General features: G+C 45.9%; 1 long non-coding RNA gene across 1 annotated transcript in view; it reads left to right on the top strand.

Moving 5' to 3' along the window:
* Positions 1-16,204, top strand: part of LOC144782840 (uncharacterized) — a 200,217-nt gene that overhangs the window by 85,816 nt on the left and 98,197 nt on the right. The window lies entirely within an intron of this gene.

Raw genomic sequence — 16,204 nt, 5'->3', positions numbered from 1 at the left:
GGTGGGGGCCCCAGAGACAGCATTCCCCACAGGGCAGTGCACTGCTCAGGAGTCGGACCCTGAGAAGGGTGGGGGCCCCAGAGACCGCATTCCCCACAGGGCAGGGCACTGCTCAGGAGTCAGACCCTGAGAAGGGTGGGGGCCCCAGAGAAGACAGCATTCCCCACAGGGCGGGGCACTGCTCAGGAGTCAGACCCTGAGAAGGGTGGGGGCCCCAGAGAAGACAGCATTCCCCACAGGGCAGGGCACTGCTCAGGAGTCAGACCCTGAGAAGGGTGGGGGCCCCAGAGGAGACAGCATTCCCCACAGGGCAGGGCACTGCTCAGGAGTCGGACCCTGAGAATGGTGGGGGCCCCAGAGGAGACAGCATTCCCCACAGGGCAGGGCACTGCTCAGGAGTCAGACCCTGAGAAGGGTGGGGGCCCCAGAGGAGACAGCATTCCCCACAGGGCAGGGCACTGCTCAGGAGTCAGACCCTGAGAAGGGTGGGGGCCCCAGAGGAGACAGCATTCCCCACAGGGCAGGGCACTGCTCAGGAGTCCGACCCTGAGAAGGGTGGGGGGCCCAGAGACAGCATTCCCCACAGGGCAGGGCACTGCTCAGGAGTCACACCCTGAGAAGGGTGGGGGCCCCAGAGGAGACAGCATTCCCCACAGGGCAGGGCACTGCTCAGGAGTCAGACCCCGAGAAGGGTGGGGGCCCCAGAGACAGCATTCCCTACAGGGCAGGGCACTGCTCAGGAGTCGGACTCTGAGAAGGGTGGGGGCCCCAGAAGAGACAGCATTCCCCACAGGGCAGGGCATTGCTCAGGAGTCAGACCCTGAGAAGGGTGGGGGGCCCCAGAGACAGCATTCCCCACAGGGCGGGGCACTGCTCAGGAGTCTGACCCTGAGAAGGGTGGGGGCCCCAGAGACAGCATTCACCACAGGGCAGGGCACTGCTCAGGAGTCAGACCCTGAGAAGGGTGGGGGCCCCGGAGACAGCATTCTCCACAGGGCGGGGCATTGCTCAGAAGTCAGACCCTGAGAAGGGTAGGGGTGGGGGCCCCAGAGACAGCATTCCCCACAGGGCAGGGCACTGCTCAGGAGTCGGACCCTGAGAAGGGTGGGAGCCCCAGAGACAGCATTCCCCACAGGGTAGGGCACTGCTCAGGAGTCAGACCCTGAGAAGGGTGGGGGCCCCGGAGACAGCATTCTCCACAGGGCGGGGCATTGCTCAGAAGTCAGACCCTGAGAAGGGTAGGGGTGGGGGCCCCAGAGACAGCATTCCCCACAGGGCAGGGCACTGCTCAGGAGTCGGACCCTGAGAAGGGTGGGAGCCCCAGAGACCGCATTCCCCACAGGGTAGGGCACTGCTCAGGACCCTATGAAGGGTGGGGGCCCCAGAGACAGCATTCATCACAGGGGGGGGCACTGTTCAGGACCCTGACAAGGATGGGGGTGGGGGCCCCCAGAGGCAGCATTCTCCACAGGGCACAGCCTCTGAGAAGCTTTGGGTGAGGCAGCACAGAGGAGAGCTGACAGGGGCCCGAGAAGGATTGCAGCTCCCTCCAGGAACAGGATCTGCTGGGACCCATTTGAAGGTAAACAAGCATTTGCAATATATGGTTTTGCAATATATGCATTTGCATATATGCAAGTCATATATGGTTTGGATTGGAATAGTTATCTGTGGAATTGTGTTGTGTGGATTGGATATGTGTAGTGAAATAATGTGGCATGGTGTGTAGTGTAATTATGTGGATAGACATTTTGTGGGATTGAGTAAACTAGAATTATGTGGAGTGGGATTGTGTGTCATGGAGTGGGATTGGGTGTTTTGGAGAGAGATTATCTGCAATGGTATTGTGTGCTGTAGAGTGTAGTGTTATTTACTTATGTGGTGTGCTGTTAAATATTGTAGCATGATGTGGAATTTTGTGGTGTAGATTAGATGTATGTGTTGTGTAATTGTGTTGTTGGTTTGAATTATGTAGTTTGTTGAATTATGTGGTGTGGAATGGAAATGTGTAGAGTTCAATTTGTTTGACGTGGAAGTGTGCGCTGTTGAGTGAAAATTATATTGAGTGGTATTAGGAATGCTGCTACGTGGTGCTGAGTGGTATTATGTGTAGTGTAATTATGTTGTGTGATGAATTGTGTGGGGATGAATTGTGTGACGTGTGGAATTATGTGGCATTGTGTGGTGTATAATTGTGCGGAGTGGAATTATGCAGCATGTTGCAGAGTTGTATTTTGTGGAGGGTAATTATGTGTTTCAGAGTGGAGTGTAAATATGTTGTGTGAAGTATAATTATATAGGTTGAAGTGGAATTATGTGTAGTTGAATTGTGTTGTGTGGAGTATAATTATGTGGTTTGGAGTGGTATTAAGTTGTGTGGAATGTTATTATGTGATGTGGAATTATGTGGTATGGCGTGAAGTGGAAATATGTGTTTTTTAATTTTTAGGATTGCAATTATGTGGTATGGAATGTTGTAGGGTTACATCATTTATATTAGAGTTCTGTGGAATGGAATTTTGAGATGTTCAAATGTGCTGTGTGTGGTAGACTTAGCATAGCTGCCAAGGTTTCAGATTACGATGTGTGAAATTTTCATAATTTCAGTGTAATTATGCGTGACATTTCAACATGACAGGGGCATAATAATCAACCACATTCCAATAAATTAAAGGAAAACTGTATTAAAAATGTTTAAGAATTAATTAAGATCATCAGGGTAAGACATAGCAGAGCTAGCTCTAAAAGGAGCCCCCTAAAAAGGCTGGGGCCTTGGGCCAGAGCCCACGTTGCCCATGTCTTAAAACGTCTCTGCGTGGCTGGCACTGCCCCTTGTGGTGATCTAGCTAGAAGTGCTGGTACGATCCATTTAACGCTATGGTGTCCCTTGAGAAATGCTGCACTGTCCTTTTAGGCGCTATTGGGTACGGTTCAGAAGTGTCGCCACTGTCCATGAAATGCTTTATTACCTGTATGTACTGCCTATGAAATACTGTCCGATTTGTGTATGCACTTCGCATTGGAATGCTGTGTGTCTTTTTAGAAATGCGGTTCTGTCCTATGAAATTGTCTGAGATCTGTTTGGGTTTGCCTATATTATCCCTTGAAACAGTTGGGACTTTCTAATTTGTTTGGATCTGTTTGTACTGCCACATGAAATTCTTTGGAATCTGTTGATACTGTCCAAAGAAATGTTCTGGGAACAGGTTGTACTGCCCCATAAAATGCCCAGGGATATGTTTGTACCCCCATGGAATGCTCAGGGATATGTTTGTACTGCCCCATGGGATTCTCAGGGATATGTTTGTACTGCCCAATGGAATGCTCAGGGATATGTTTGTACTGCCCCGTGAAACGCTCTTAGGTCTGGTGGTGCTACTGCCCCGTGGGATGCTCTGGGATCTGCTTTTACTGCCCCATGGAATGGTGTTAGTTCTGTTGGTGTTACTGCCCTGTGGAATGCTCAGGGATCTGTTTGTACTGCCCCGTGGAATGATTTTAGGTCTGGGGGTGCACTTGCCCCGTGGAACGCTCAGGGATCTGTTTTTACTGCCCCATAGTGCTACTGCCCTGTGGAATGCTCAGGGATCTGTTTGTACTGCCCAGTGGAATGCTCTTAGGTCTGGTGGTGCAACTGCCCCGTGGAATGCTCAGGGATCTGTTTTTACTGGCCCATGGAATGGTGTCAGTTCTGTTTGTGCTGCTGCCCTGTGGAATGCTCAGGGATCTGTATGTACTGCCCCGTGGAATGCTCTAGGTCTGGTGGTGCAACTGCCCCGTGGAATGCTCAGGGATCTGTTTTTACTGCGCCATGGAATGGTGTTAGTTTTGTTGGTGCTACTGCCCTGTGGAATGCTCAGGGATCTGTTTGTACTGCCGCGTTGAATGATTGTAGGTCTGGTGGTGCAAGGTTCTCTTTGTAGTGCCTATGGAATGTTTTGGGATACGTTTGTGTACTGTCCCGTGAAATGCTATGGGATCTGTCTATGCTGTCCCACGAAATCCTGTGGAGTCGGTTGGATGTATTGATACTGTCCCATAAAGTTCCGTTGAGAAGTGCTGCTTCGTGTCCTAGAAGATGCTCTTAGATCTGTTTGTGTTTTCACTATGCCACCGCACGTGCAGCAGACTCGCAGAGATCGGCATAATTCGTACTGCCCCATCAGCAGTGGCGGATGCCTGCTGAGACTACTGGCTCTGCATCTTCCACACTAAATGTAATCAAATTATTCGGAAAAATGCTTCTGCCGGTCCGTGGAAGGCATTGCAGGTATGTTGAGACGTGTCCAGGGTGTTCCGTTAAAAGTGTGCTAAGTGTCAAGCGCGCACTGTCCCTTTAAACGTGATGCACCGTTCTAGATGCTAAGTGCTGCTACTATACCATAACATGTGTATTTGTAAGCGCACGTTCACCCCGAGGTATCTTGGCGCTGAATAACAGATGTTTCTTATTACCCAACTCAATGGTACTTATTTTATCTACCTCAGATGGACCCACCGGGATTTGAACCTGTGACCATGAGGTCCAACACAGGTCCCTGCAGTGGAAGCGTTAGTCCACTGAGCAACCAAACCTGGCTAATTGCCAATGAAAGTGCTTGAAGGGGTGAAGCAGGCGGTGTCCCTTTAAATGTGATGTAGCTGTGGATTTGAACTGCTATCACTGTCCCATTGGTGCGGTTACAGGTTTTGGTTGTGAATTGCCGGTAATTTGGCTGCTTTATTCTTCGTAGTGTATTGGGTGAGTTACTGCGTTTGTAGCAGCTGTTATCATGTCACCATTAATTTATTCAGGACAGTGGGGATTTTGCAGGCCATCCAAGCAGGGAAGAGCCAATGTAGTTACATGAAAGTGCCAGCTCTATCTGTAAAGTGCTGCTACTGACTAAATGAATGCCGTCATGTTGGAAAGTGCTGGGATCGCCCCAAATAAAGTGCTGTGTTCCTCGTTGTGCGAAAAGTTAGAAGTGCCTTACGCCCTCCTAGGCAGAAGTGTAAGGCTTGTTTTTAGGGCTCGGCTATAACACGCTGAAAGCGCGTTCTCGCCAGAGAACTATTGTCGGCGTCTCAGCAGTCTGAGACGCCGAAGGGAGACAAGACCTGGCCGCGCGCAGCGTTTTTCCATAGGATAACGTTGTGCGCGCGGCCAGGTCTTGTCTCCACGGCATGCATGGCAGACCGGATCGCGTCGCGCGCCTCTGTGGAATGCATGGGGAGTCTGCAGAGAGGCGCGTGGCGCTGATAACACGCTCCATGTGTTAGTTATTATTGTACTCGGTTTCATATCCGCTCCCCCTGTTTCTGTCCATTTCTTCGCAAACTCTGACACTTTGTCATGGACTATGATGGACGTCAGTTAGACATTTGCTGCCACTGCCTTTAATGCGCCTGATTTCAGGGTTAAGAAGACCGTGCCAGGAAAAGAAAAGTAAACAAGGTTTTATCAGTCCTGTTTACTTTCTGTAGTTTCTACATCTTGATCTGTCTTTCCTGTTATGTAATGCCTTTGGGTCGAATCCGCTATGTAACAACTGCAAAATAAACAAATGCATTAAGTAAATAAACTGCACACTTTTGTTGCTGATAAGATACTCTCCCTTTCAGATTTCAGAAGCGCGCGTGTACCTACAGCCCGCCCACTCACAGCGCTGATGCTTTGCACTGAAGCCAGCACGCGCTGCCCGCCCGCCCCGGCATCTCGCGCGCCCTGATCTATTTCCAAGGCCTCCGTAAATGGTTTCCATGCCAGCTGAGCGCGCGGCAGCATCCGCAGCCCCTGCGCCCTCCCTCCCCCTCTCATTCACCAGCCCCCCTCACCCCCTGGCCCCGCCCCCGGTGCCCTGCCAGGGCTTGGCCTGGTCGCTGCTGCTTTTAACCCACACGAGGTCAAGAGTTTAAGTAAGTGACAAGGGCTGCGAGCCAATTCTCAGAGCGGAAGCCTGTGCACCAATCACAGCCCGATGAAGGGTGGGCCACGCAGGGGGTGGTGCAGCTGCACCACACACACAACACAAACACAGAGGTGTGCAGGTGGCACGCTGCGCAGAAACAGGCAGGTACTACACAGTCATGCTGCAGCACACTCTGTACAAATGACACAAACACAGAGAGACGTGCAGCAGACTCGCAGTACACAAACACAGCAGGCTGCTGACAATGACTTTTATTTATGTTTTTGTTTTTAAAACATAAATAAAAGACCTTGTCATTTACAATGTCAAGACCTTAAACTCGCGTTCATTTACAATGCTAATAGCTCTAACTTTTGCAATGCCGAGACCGTTGCATTGTAAATGCTTGTTTTATTTATTGTTCATGTTGGCCTTCATGTCCTTTTCTTTAACATCAATGGTGTTCTTGCAGAGTGTTGTGAGTGACTTTGATGTATTGGTCAAATCTTTGTGTCTATATCAAACAATGAAGGATTTTATTTATTTTTTAGAGTTTTTCAGTAGGTCAGTTTGTCAGGTCTTCCTATGAGGTGTATATGACGTCGACATGGTCCTGTGTGCTGCCAGACCCATTGGATGATTATCAGTGTCACTTTTACAGCACATAACAGTTGCGCTGCGGATGAGTGTGACAGCCTTGGCCACGAACAGGGATGTATGGTGGCCAAATCAGTGTTGGCCACAATGGGGTTCTTCCTTCGGCGATCTACAAAATTCATCAGCTAATGGACAATTCCTGTGGCATTGTGACCTATAGAAAGAGCGGGTCATCCCTACATACTCCACAGGGGCCTACAACTGTAGTCATGGCCACAAAGACATGGTGGGCCAGTCCGGGGCATATCAGCAAGAGGACTTCATGGGTCACACCTTCTTGAAGGTTTGCAGAAGACTAGCCATGAAAGGAGAGATGCTCATTTAACAGATCAAATATATTTGTTTTAGTTTTCATTTTGGGGGTTTTTGCATCAACGTAGCAGCTAATGGGTAGCGTAAGGTCACTTTGATTGTAGACGGTGGGACACTACTCAAGCCATTGCATGTCCCCTTGAAAGAAGAAACACTTCCCTAGTTACACAGGTGGTATAGTCCGATTTTCCCAATTGATAAGTGACATTTGTGTTACAAAATCATCAAAAACAGGTCCTGTTTTTCAGGAACTTGTGATTGTGGCACATACAAAGTAGAGGAGGGAGGGTCTAGAGTCCAAGGAAGTAACACTAAGACCTAGGAAAAAGCAGAGATCAGCAGCTGGCTGGCCTGTCTCAAAACTGGGACATTTTCTGAAAAGATCAGTGTCTCTGAAAGCGTGTGAGGGTCGGGACAGAGTCAGTTGTTTCTCAGGCAAACATGCTTAATTTGTGCTGGTGGATGCATGTTGTAGACTCAGCGTTCAATATTTGGGAATCCAGAATTATTTTTCATTTCCAAAGATTGACCTAGTGCAATAGAGAGAAAGGCAGACAATGGAAAAAGAAGCAGAAAGAGAAGGATACAACTGCAGCAGTGATAAAAGCAGGACTCGGGATGAAAATAATCCCAGCTGTGAGCTAAGAGGCAGGGTGGGAGTGTGTAGTGGAAGAATCAGGCATGGGGTAGAATAAAAACTAGGCTCCCAGTTTTCTATTGTGCTTGCAAAATTCTTATCTTTTGCTCACAGCTTGTATCTAGAGAGATGGGTTGGTAGATGAGTGAATAAATGGATGGTAATATGGACAGAAGGTCTTGGTTTGATATGTTTTTCGATGCAAGAGGATGGATGGGTGGGGATGAATGACTGGTTGGGTTGATGTGTTAGGTTGGCTGAATGGCTGGGAGGGTGAATAGATGGATGGGATTTGCTAGTTTGATGGATAAAGGGTTTGGATGGATGAATAGATGGGGTTGGATAAGTGGATGGGTGGATGGGTCATTTGGGTGGTTTAGTTGGTAGCATTTGACTCGAAAATGGTCACACAAAAGTGTCCGATATTGGCACAGCAATGACAGTGTGATGAAAAATGCTCCTGCCCTCGCCTGCATAATTGTGAGCATCCTCATAATGCGGCCATATTGCTCTCGCTGGCTGCTGCTCACCCATATCCATTTATGATTGTTGCCAGGGCAATTGTGTCTGCAAGTGTGTGTTTTTTACACCAGTCCTTTACCAAAGAAATAGTATTGGGTCATTCCCCATTAAGCTTCTAGTGCCAGCCCTCTATATTCGAGTAGCATGTGAGCTGGTGGGATTTAAATGCCCCCGATTGCATTACGCTTCCCTCTTCTTAAAAAGGGGAGCAGATGTTAAGTGTCTTGCGACATCTTCCATGGCATGTGCGAGCTATATCAAAAATGTGTGCAGTCACCTCGGTCCTACACGTTTCCTCAGTGGGTTCCGCTTTTGAATCCAGTCCTGGATTTGCTCTGGTAAGCGCTCGGTCAGCATGGGCCCTTGACCATGAGGGATCATCCACCTTGTCCCACCCCTGAGGACCATCGGAGTTTCAGTGGGTGGTAATTGGATAATTAGGAAACAGGGAGGGCATCATGGTGGGGCGGCTGGGGCCCAGCCGGCAATAAAAGTAAAACATATTGTAGGGCGGTACATACTTCACCCACTCTCCATCTCATGCCGGTCTTACACCTGAAGGAAATTCGCCCGCATATACTATAAAATCAATAGATCAATCTACAAGCAAAATGAAAGCCTTTCCAAACTATATCTAGATTTTAGTATTTCTACTAGTGGTTGTCTAATCTCACATTGGGGCTCTAATGGAGCCAGTATATATTGATGAACATCATGATCCCTGTAATAGGCCATTGTTCCTTAATTCACTTACCGCTTTAATTTGTTTATCTACTTTAGTTGATCATTGTCGTACTAACTCCTATTTTACATCATTAGTGACATTCTAAAGTCTTTTATGTGGCTTTAAGTTTGGATGGTATAATGTTTGCTGTGTTCTCATTTCTCACGTATGTCTCAGTCATGTATTAGTTATTCCTGGAAGACATTCCGGCAGTTTGGCCATTCACCAAAACTTAGAGCTTCCTTTATCAAATGCCTCAGAGCATTCTACGAGCAGCAATGTGTATATATACCTATCTGTGATACACATGGTACTTCTACCACTTGTGAGTTTAAGCTGAGGAATTGCTGGACTGAGATGTCGAGATGATATACTGTAGGTGGTGGGCCAGGCTGCCCGGGGGGCCCCCTACATGAGCTTTGCAGGGGGGCCCCCTCAAGTTTCGTTACGCCACTGCCTTGAGAATGTGTCACGGACCCCTGGGGGTTTGGAATTTAAATTGTACAAATTGCTTGGGGGTCGCCGGCTTCCAGTAGTGACTCTATGAGGGTCCTCGGGAGTCAAAAGTTTGGGAAACACTGGAATACAGGATTAAATGCATTGTTCCTTTCATTATGCTTTGGACAGGAAAGTAAACCAATTGCTGTGGGCAGTAAATTATATTTCTTTTAGATTTCACTTAGCTCGTTTTCGCAGAGCCCGCCTGCAGGGCACTTTGGCCCATGGAGCTCAGCAAGAGAGACTCATTTCTAAACAAAGTGGCAGAAAGGCAGTGTGGCTGCTTGCTCCACTCGCTTTCCCACAGGTATCAGCTTTCTCACGACTGAATGTGTTTTTTATTGCCTTGGGGAATAAACCCTTCTAACCTGTTACCTCTAGCAACACAAGGATGGTAGTTTGGAAAGACAGTCCAGAGACCGATATACTATGTTGTATTAGGGGAAAGGGTTAACAACATACCACTCGCGCGTAACTAAACCGTTGAATTTTTCGAGACAAATAAGAAATTTACATCCCTACGATGCTTCCTTTATCAGAGGAAGAAAATACATTTTAATCTACATGCTTGTAATTAAACTCTTACAGCCAGATTCATCAAGCCGAAATCGGCTCACAAAGGGCCAGATTCTGAGAATCTGGCGCTTTGCGAGCGCTTTTTTTGCATTTGGGATTCATCATCCCAAATGCAAAAATCGCAATTTTAGAAATCGCTAAATTGTGAATAATTGCATTTAAGGAATCTCAATTTGAGTTTCCTTAAATGCAATTCATGAACCATTTTAAAATTGCGAATTCGCAATCTGGGGACGCTATTTACCGCGAAGTCTAACTACGTGGTAAATAGCGAAAACTTAGAAAAATGCACTTCAGTGCATTTTTCTAAGTTGTATGTTACACACACACATGTCCTTTGGACATGTGTGTGCGCAACACCCAACACCAGTGTACCTTACCATTTCAGGGGTGCTACAGGGTGTCCTTTGGACACCCTGGCACCCTTGAAATTGCTTCCTTATTTGCCTTTAGGCCCATAGGAATGAATGGGAAAGCCATTCCTTATTTGCGATTAGCAATTACCGAATCGCAAATAAGGAAGCAGTAGAAATCACAAAAAATATTGCGATTTCGACATGCATCCCGTTTTGCGAGTCTTTAATAGCGATTCCTTAAAAATCGCTATTAAGGACTCGCAAAACGGGACTTTGATGAATCTGGGGAATAGATTCTGCCTTTAAAGAACTAGGTGATATATGCACGAACATTTCATTTGCAAAAAGTGGTCACCAATTACACACCAACTTCCTGCAAATGAAATCAGATTTCACAAACTGGCCCAAGCACTAATAGATCATTTTTCAAAATAAGGATTCATAATGGGTCGCAATTTGGCCTAGTCATTAATATGCTTGAAGTAGGATGCAAATTGCACTCCACTTCGATTGGAGGCCTTCGCATTGATGGTGACCTGCTTGTGTCAGCAGACCATCATGTTTGTGGTTGATGGTGCGCGGGGTTTACCAGCTCAATAAATCATACTCACCTGGGCCCATAAACCTTCACACTTTGAACCGGTAATCCTGCTTCTATTTCCTAATAGAATTATATGTTTTCAGGACTTATCTATATACACCATGACTTACCAATCCTTGTCACCTATGTTATAAGTCCTAGGGATAGAAAAGGGAGTTAGAATAATAAGTAGTTAATTTAATAATTTACCTTTCCTGAAAATAACCACAGACTCGGTAGAAGTTTTAAACACTTTATCTATGCAGGGTTTTCCGAGTCAGTGGCCACAATACAGTGGCCATAAATTTTACAAGTACAAAAAAGAAGTGGTCCGAGTTATCAATCAATTATGTACAAAAGTAGTTACTTCATACCAATGGACACCACATTTAATTGAGTACAGTGGGATATAGTCACAAATGCAATATTCTTAGTCAAATTGCATTTAATCTCAACAAAAGTTCACTCATTTAAATTCCAAACAAGGAATTTATCATACTATGATTGATATTCATTCAATGTAATTGTGAATTCATTACATTAAAAAGTGCTCTTGGTGTAGAAGGGAAGGGAAGTGAGAAGGTTTGTGAGGGACTAGGTAAAGGTGGTGTGACATTGAAAACATCACAGTAAAATCAAATACGCCTTTACAATCAAGGTAGTATTAATGTTCCCAAAATACATCACACATAGGTAAGAAACATTCATTGCATTGGATCCTATGGTGTGTCAGGTTGGCGTAGTCTATGTTTCGACCCCTTGTGTGTTGAAGGGTTAGTGTTGCCTCATGTTGGGGTCTTCATCAGGACAAGGTGGAGAGCCTATGAATCAATGTGAAAGCTAATATTAGAAATCTACGTGGTGAAATGGTTGTATTTATAATGAGAGATGTAGGAGTTACCTACATGGGAAAAACGGTCAATGGATGTCCCGTCGTGGTGTTGGCTAGGGCGCTCCTACCGATTCTGAAATAAACACAAATAAAAAGAATCCTCAAAGGACGGTTCTGGCTGGTCAGCCATCAACCCATGGTTTGGAAGGGAGAGACACTTACTTGAGCATAAGTCCTCATGCGGCGGCATAGGACGTTTCGTAATGCTGTAATTTCATGCTTTTCTGGCACCGTTATAAAAGTAATTGAAGTGCACCATAAGAGGCTGACAAGAGAGGTAGTATATAGTGCTTAGAAATGCAATTGAGGGGCATACAAAAAGTCTACCCTCGTGCTGTGCGTGAGGGGCCTGGTAGAGAAACTCGCATCTGCGATGTGCATCTAATCATGCAAGTGATCTGGCAAAGTAGTGAATCTTGACAGTTTGTGAGGTGATTTTATGGTAGGAACAAACCAAGCCGCATCGGATGGCTTAGTGCCGTGTGACTGATTTGTCTGGGCTCGGGGCTCGAAGGTAGTAAATAGTGCGGCTGGATACAATTGAGAGGTATACAGAAATCTACTCTCAAGCTGTTCATAAGGTGCCTAGTGGAGAAACTCGCATCTACAATGTGCATCTAAAACATGCAACTTCGGGCGGTTGATCTGAAACTTAACAGTCTCGATGGCGGTTCTAGTGAGAACTAGTTTGGTGCCCGGGGACCGATCTAAAGGGGCTCGGGGCTCGAAGAGCTGTGCGTATCTCTTATTACCTGGTAGGCGTCCCTATGCCGCTGTCAGTGCAGTTCGAGTCCTCGATCACTCTGAGACTCCTCGCGGTGCCGCAGCTCGATGCTCGGTATCTAGGGGCTCGGCACCGTCAGGCCAATCACCTGATCACTGCCTAGAACGCCGCGTCATCATGAGGCGGGTCCTGGAGGGAATGTGTAGAATGATGTCTGTTGATTCTTAGGGATCATCCATTCAGGGAACATATATGTGATGTGATGCTGTTAATGCATGAACTGGTGATGTTGCACTCCACAGATTTGGCTTGGGTCTGAGGTTCCTAAATACCATGACAATAAGTGTAACAACTTACAGCATACATGAGATATCATATCAATATTTATAGCAGAAACAGTCGTTCATAATTGGGTGATTCTGCCAATCTAGTTATACATAGTATTGAATAAACAAAAGATATGTATACACATGTATAACAGAGATCTGTGGACAGCATGGTACCTGTGTATTGCATTAGATGCAAATTAATAATTGTAAGTGGAACCCGTTGGTTTATGGATTCGGGCAACCTGTATACCCCTGTGTAGTAAGTGCTCTGTCTATTGATTAATTTTTTAAAAAGACAGTGACTGACCTAATGTATATGTCCCTACATGTGGTTTGATGTTCCTGGGTTTACTTATAAAGCAGTCATTCGGGTTCAAGGCCCGCCATCTGGGCGAAATTAGCATCTAGTTCGTTAAGTCCCCTGGTGATAGTCTTGAATTTGTGCATCCATTTGCACTCCCTGATGTTGAGAATGGAGTTCAAGTTCCCACCTCTTGGTCCTAGGGTAATCTTTTCTAGTACGACCCATCTCATAGATTCAGGGGAATGATTTTTGTCCATGAAATGTTCAACCAGTGGTGCTCCTGCTGTTTGACAGCGGACTCTGCTGCAGTGTTGGAAGATGCGGTTCTTAACCCTTTGTTTGGTTTGCCCAATGTACATCAGTTTGCATGGGCAAAGAATGGCATAAATTACTCCGCTGGTGTTGCAATTTGTGAAGGACTTCAGGTCAATGGTTAGATTGTTGTGGGTGATTTGTTTGGTCTCCCAGCAGGTTGGGCATGCTTTGCACATCGTACATCTGAAGTGGCCTACTACCTCTGGTAGATTCCAGAGTCCTTGGATGGTCGGTGCCTGAGGTGTGCCTAATAAAGATCGAACAACATGATCCCTTATGCTTTTGGCCTTTTTAAAGGCATGCATCGGAGGCTCAGGGGTGTCTATAATGTCTGCGACCAGGCCCCAATGTTTGTTAATGATTTTCTTTATGTCATTGCTCTTATTGCAAAATGTCGTGACGCAGATCATGCGATCCTGAGATGGCTGGCGTTCTTTTGGCATTATAAGTGTGGATCTGTCCTGAAACCATGCTCGTTTTCTTGATCTCTTGACGAGTCGCTTCGGGTACCCCCTCTCTATCAGGCGGGTGATTAGGTCGTCCGATTCTTTAAAGAAGTCTTCCTTCAGGGAGCAATTTCTACGGATGCGTCGAAATTGGCCGAATGGCAAATTGTCACGTAAGGCTCTTGTGTGATGACTGGTATATCTTAAAAGCGAATTTCTTTCCGCTGGTTTCCTATAGAGGGTAGTATAAAGTTTGCCATCCATATCCTTGATGCTAATGTCCAGAAAATCAATGTGTTCTTTACTCATGTTCATGGTAAACTCTATGTCCTCCGATTGTGTGTTCAGCCACTCCATGAAGTTCTTCAGGTCGTGTTCCTCCCCAGTCCATATTGTCAGGACATCATCTATGTATCTATTCCAATTGGAAATGTTGTTGTGGAATGGATTGTATTGAGCTAGAATGCAGTCTTGTTCATATTCAGACATGAACAGAATAGCCAGGTCAGGGGCGAATGCAGCGCCCATAGCTACTCCTTTACTTTGGAAGTAGAACTTGTTTTGGAAAACAAAAAAGTTTTTTGTCATAGCGATTTCGAGTAGATCAATGATAAACTCTGTAGGGACCCCTGCTGGTTGCACCCTTTTGTTTAGAACTCTTCTCATACATTCCAGAGTTTCTCCACTTGGCACCATATGAACAGCTCGAGAGTAGATTTCTGTATACCTCTCAATTGTATCCAGCCGCACTATTTACTACCTTCGAGCCCCGAGCCCAGACAAATCAGTCACACGGCACTAAGCCATCCGATGCGGCTTAGTTTGTTCCTACCATAAAATCACCTCACAGACTGTCAAGATTCACTACTTTGCCAGATCACTTGCATGATTAGATGCACATCGCAGATGCGAGTTTCTCTACCAGGCCCCTCACGCACAGCACGAGGGTAGACTTTTTGTATGCCCCTCAATTGCATTTATAAGCACTATATACTACCTCTCTTGTCAGCCTCTTATGGTGCACTTCAATTACTTTTAGAACAGTGCCAGAAAAGCATGACGTCCACACAGAAATTACAGCATTACGAAACGTCCTATGCCTGCCGCATGAGGACTTATGCCCAAGTAAGTGTCTCTCCCTTCCAAACCATGGGTTGATGGCTGACCAGCCAGAACCGTCCTTTGAGGATTCTTTTTAGTTGTGTTTATTTCAGAATCGGTAGTAGCGCCCTAGCCCACACCACGACGGGACATCCATTGACCGTTTTTCCCATGTAGGTAACTCCTACATCTCTCATTATAAATACAACCATTTCACCACGTAGATTTCTAATATTAGCTTTCACATTGATTCATAGGCTCTCCACCTTGTCCTGATGAAGAGCCCAACATGAGGCAACACTAACCCTTCAACACACAAGGGGTCGAAACGTAGACTACGCCAACCTGACACACCATAGGATCCAATGCAATGAATGTTTTTTACCTATGTGTGATGTATTTTGGGAACATTAATACTACCTTGATTGTAAAGGCGTATTTGATTTTACTGTGATGTTTTCAATGTCACACCACCTTTACCCAGTCCCTCACAAACCTTCTCACTTCCCTTGCATTCTACACCGTGAGCACTTTTTAATGTAATGAATTCATAATTACATTGAATGAATATCAATCATAGTATGATAAATTCCTTGTTTGGAATTTAAATGAGTGAACTTTTGTTGAGATTAAATGCAATTTGACTAAGAATATTGCATTTGTGACTATATCCCACTGTACTCAATTAAATGTGGTGTCCATTGGTATGAAGTAACTACTTTTGTACATAATTGATTGATAACTCGGACCACTTCTTTTTTGTACTTATTCAAGTCCCAAGGTCCTGGAGTTTTCAGGGTAACCCCTTTGTAACTCACACATAAATTTTACAAGCAAGAAAATGATTAATAGGACATAAAGTTTGCAAGAAATCACAGTAACACCTTTAGACATTGGTACCTGGGAAGGGTGGTAAAAAGGAAATGGCACAAGGACATACCACATGGATTATATTTACCTAGAATGGTGCGAGGACAAATCCTGGCCACAGGCTGGGGCAAAGATAGGGCTCCTGACTAATCAGGTGCTGACAGGACAGGTGCAGATCAGGACAGGTAACCTCCACTAGTGCAATGCCAGCGTCGCACCCCTCTCTCGACGCCAAATTCTGATACCCCGAATGGGTAATTGATAATTCTCCCTCAACAAACTCTCGATTCTTCTGACAGAGTGCTCCGCCAGCACCTCAATCTCCTATAGCATGCGTTGGGTCAGTGACAGGTCAGATAATCGGACAAGTCGGACAATTTTCTCTAACTAAGCCTACCTTAGTTATACCATTTCCAGGGCAATGTACCACCCCTAAATGTTGCAAATCTATGTATTCCCCTTCAGTGATT

This window comes from Lissotriton helveticus, chromosome 9, assembly GCF_964261635.1.
Source record: "Lissotriton helveticus chromosome 9, aLisHel1.1, whole genome shotgun sequence".
Taxonomy (NCBI): domain Eukaryota; kingdom Metazoa; phylum Chordata; class Amphibia; order Caudata; family Salamandridae; genus Lissotriton; species Lissotriton helveticus.
Note: the sequence above shows the minus strand (reverse complement) of the source record. Positions and strands in the feature narration are given on the sequence as shown.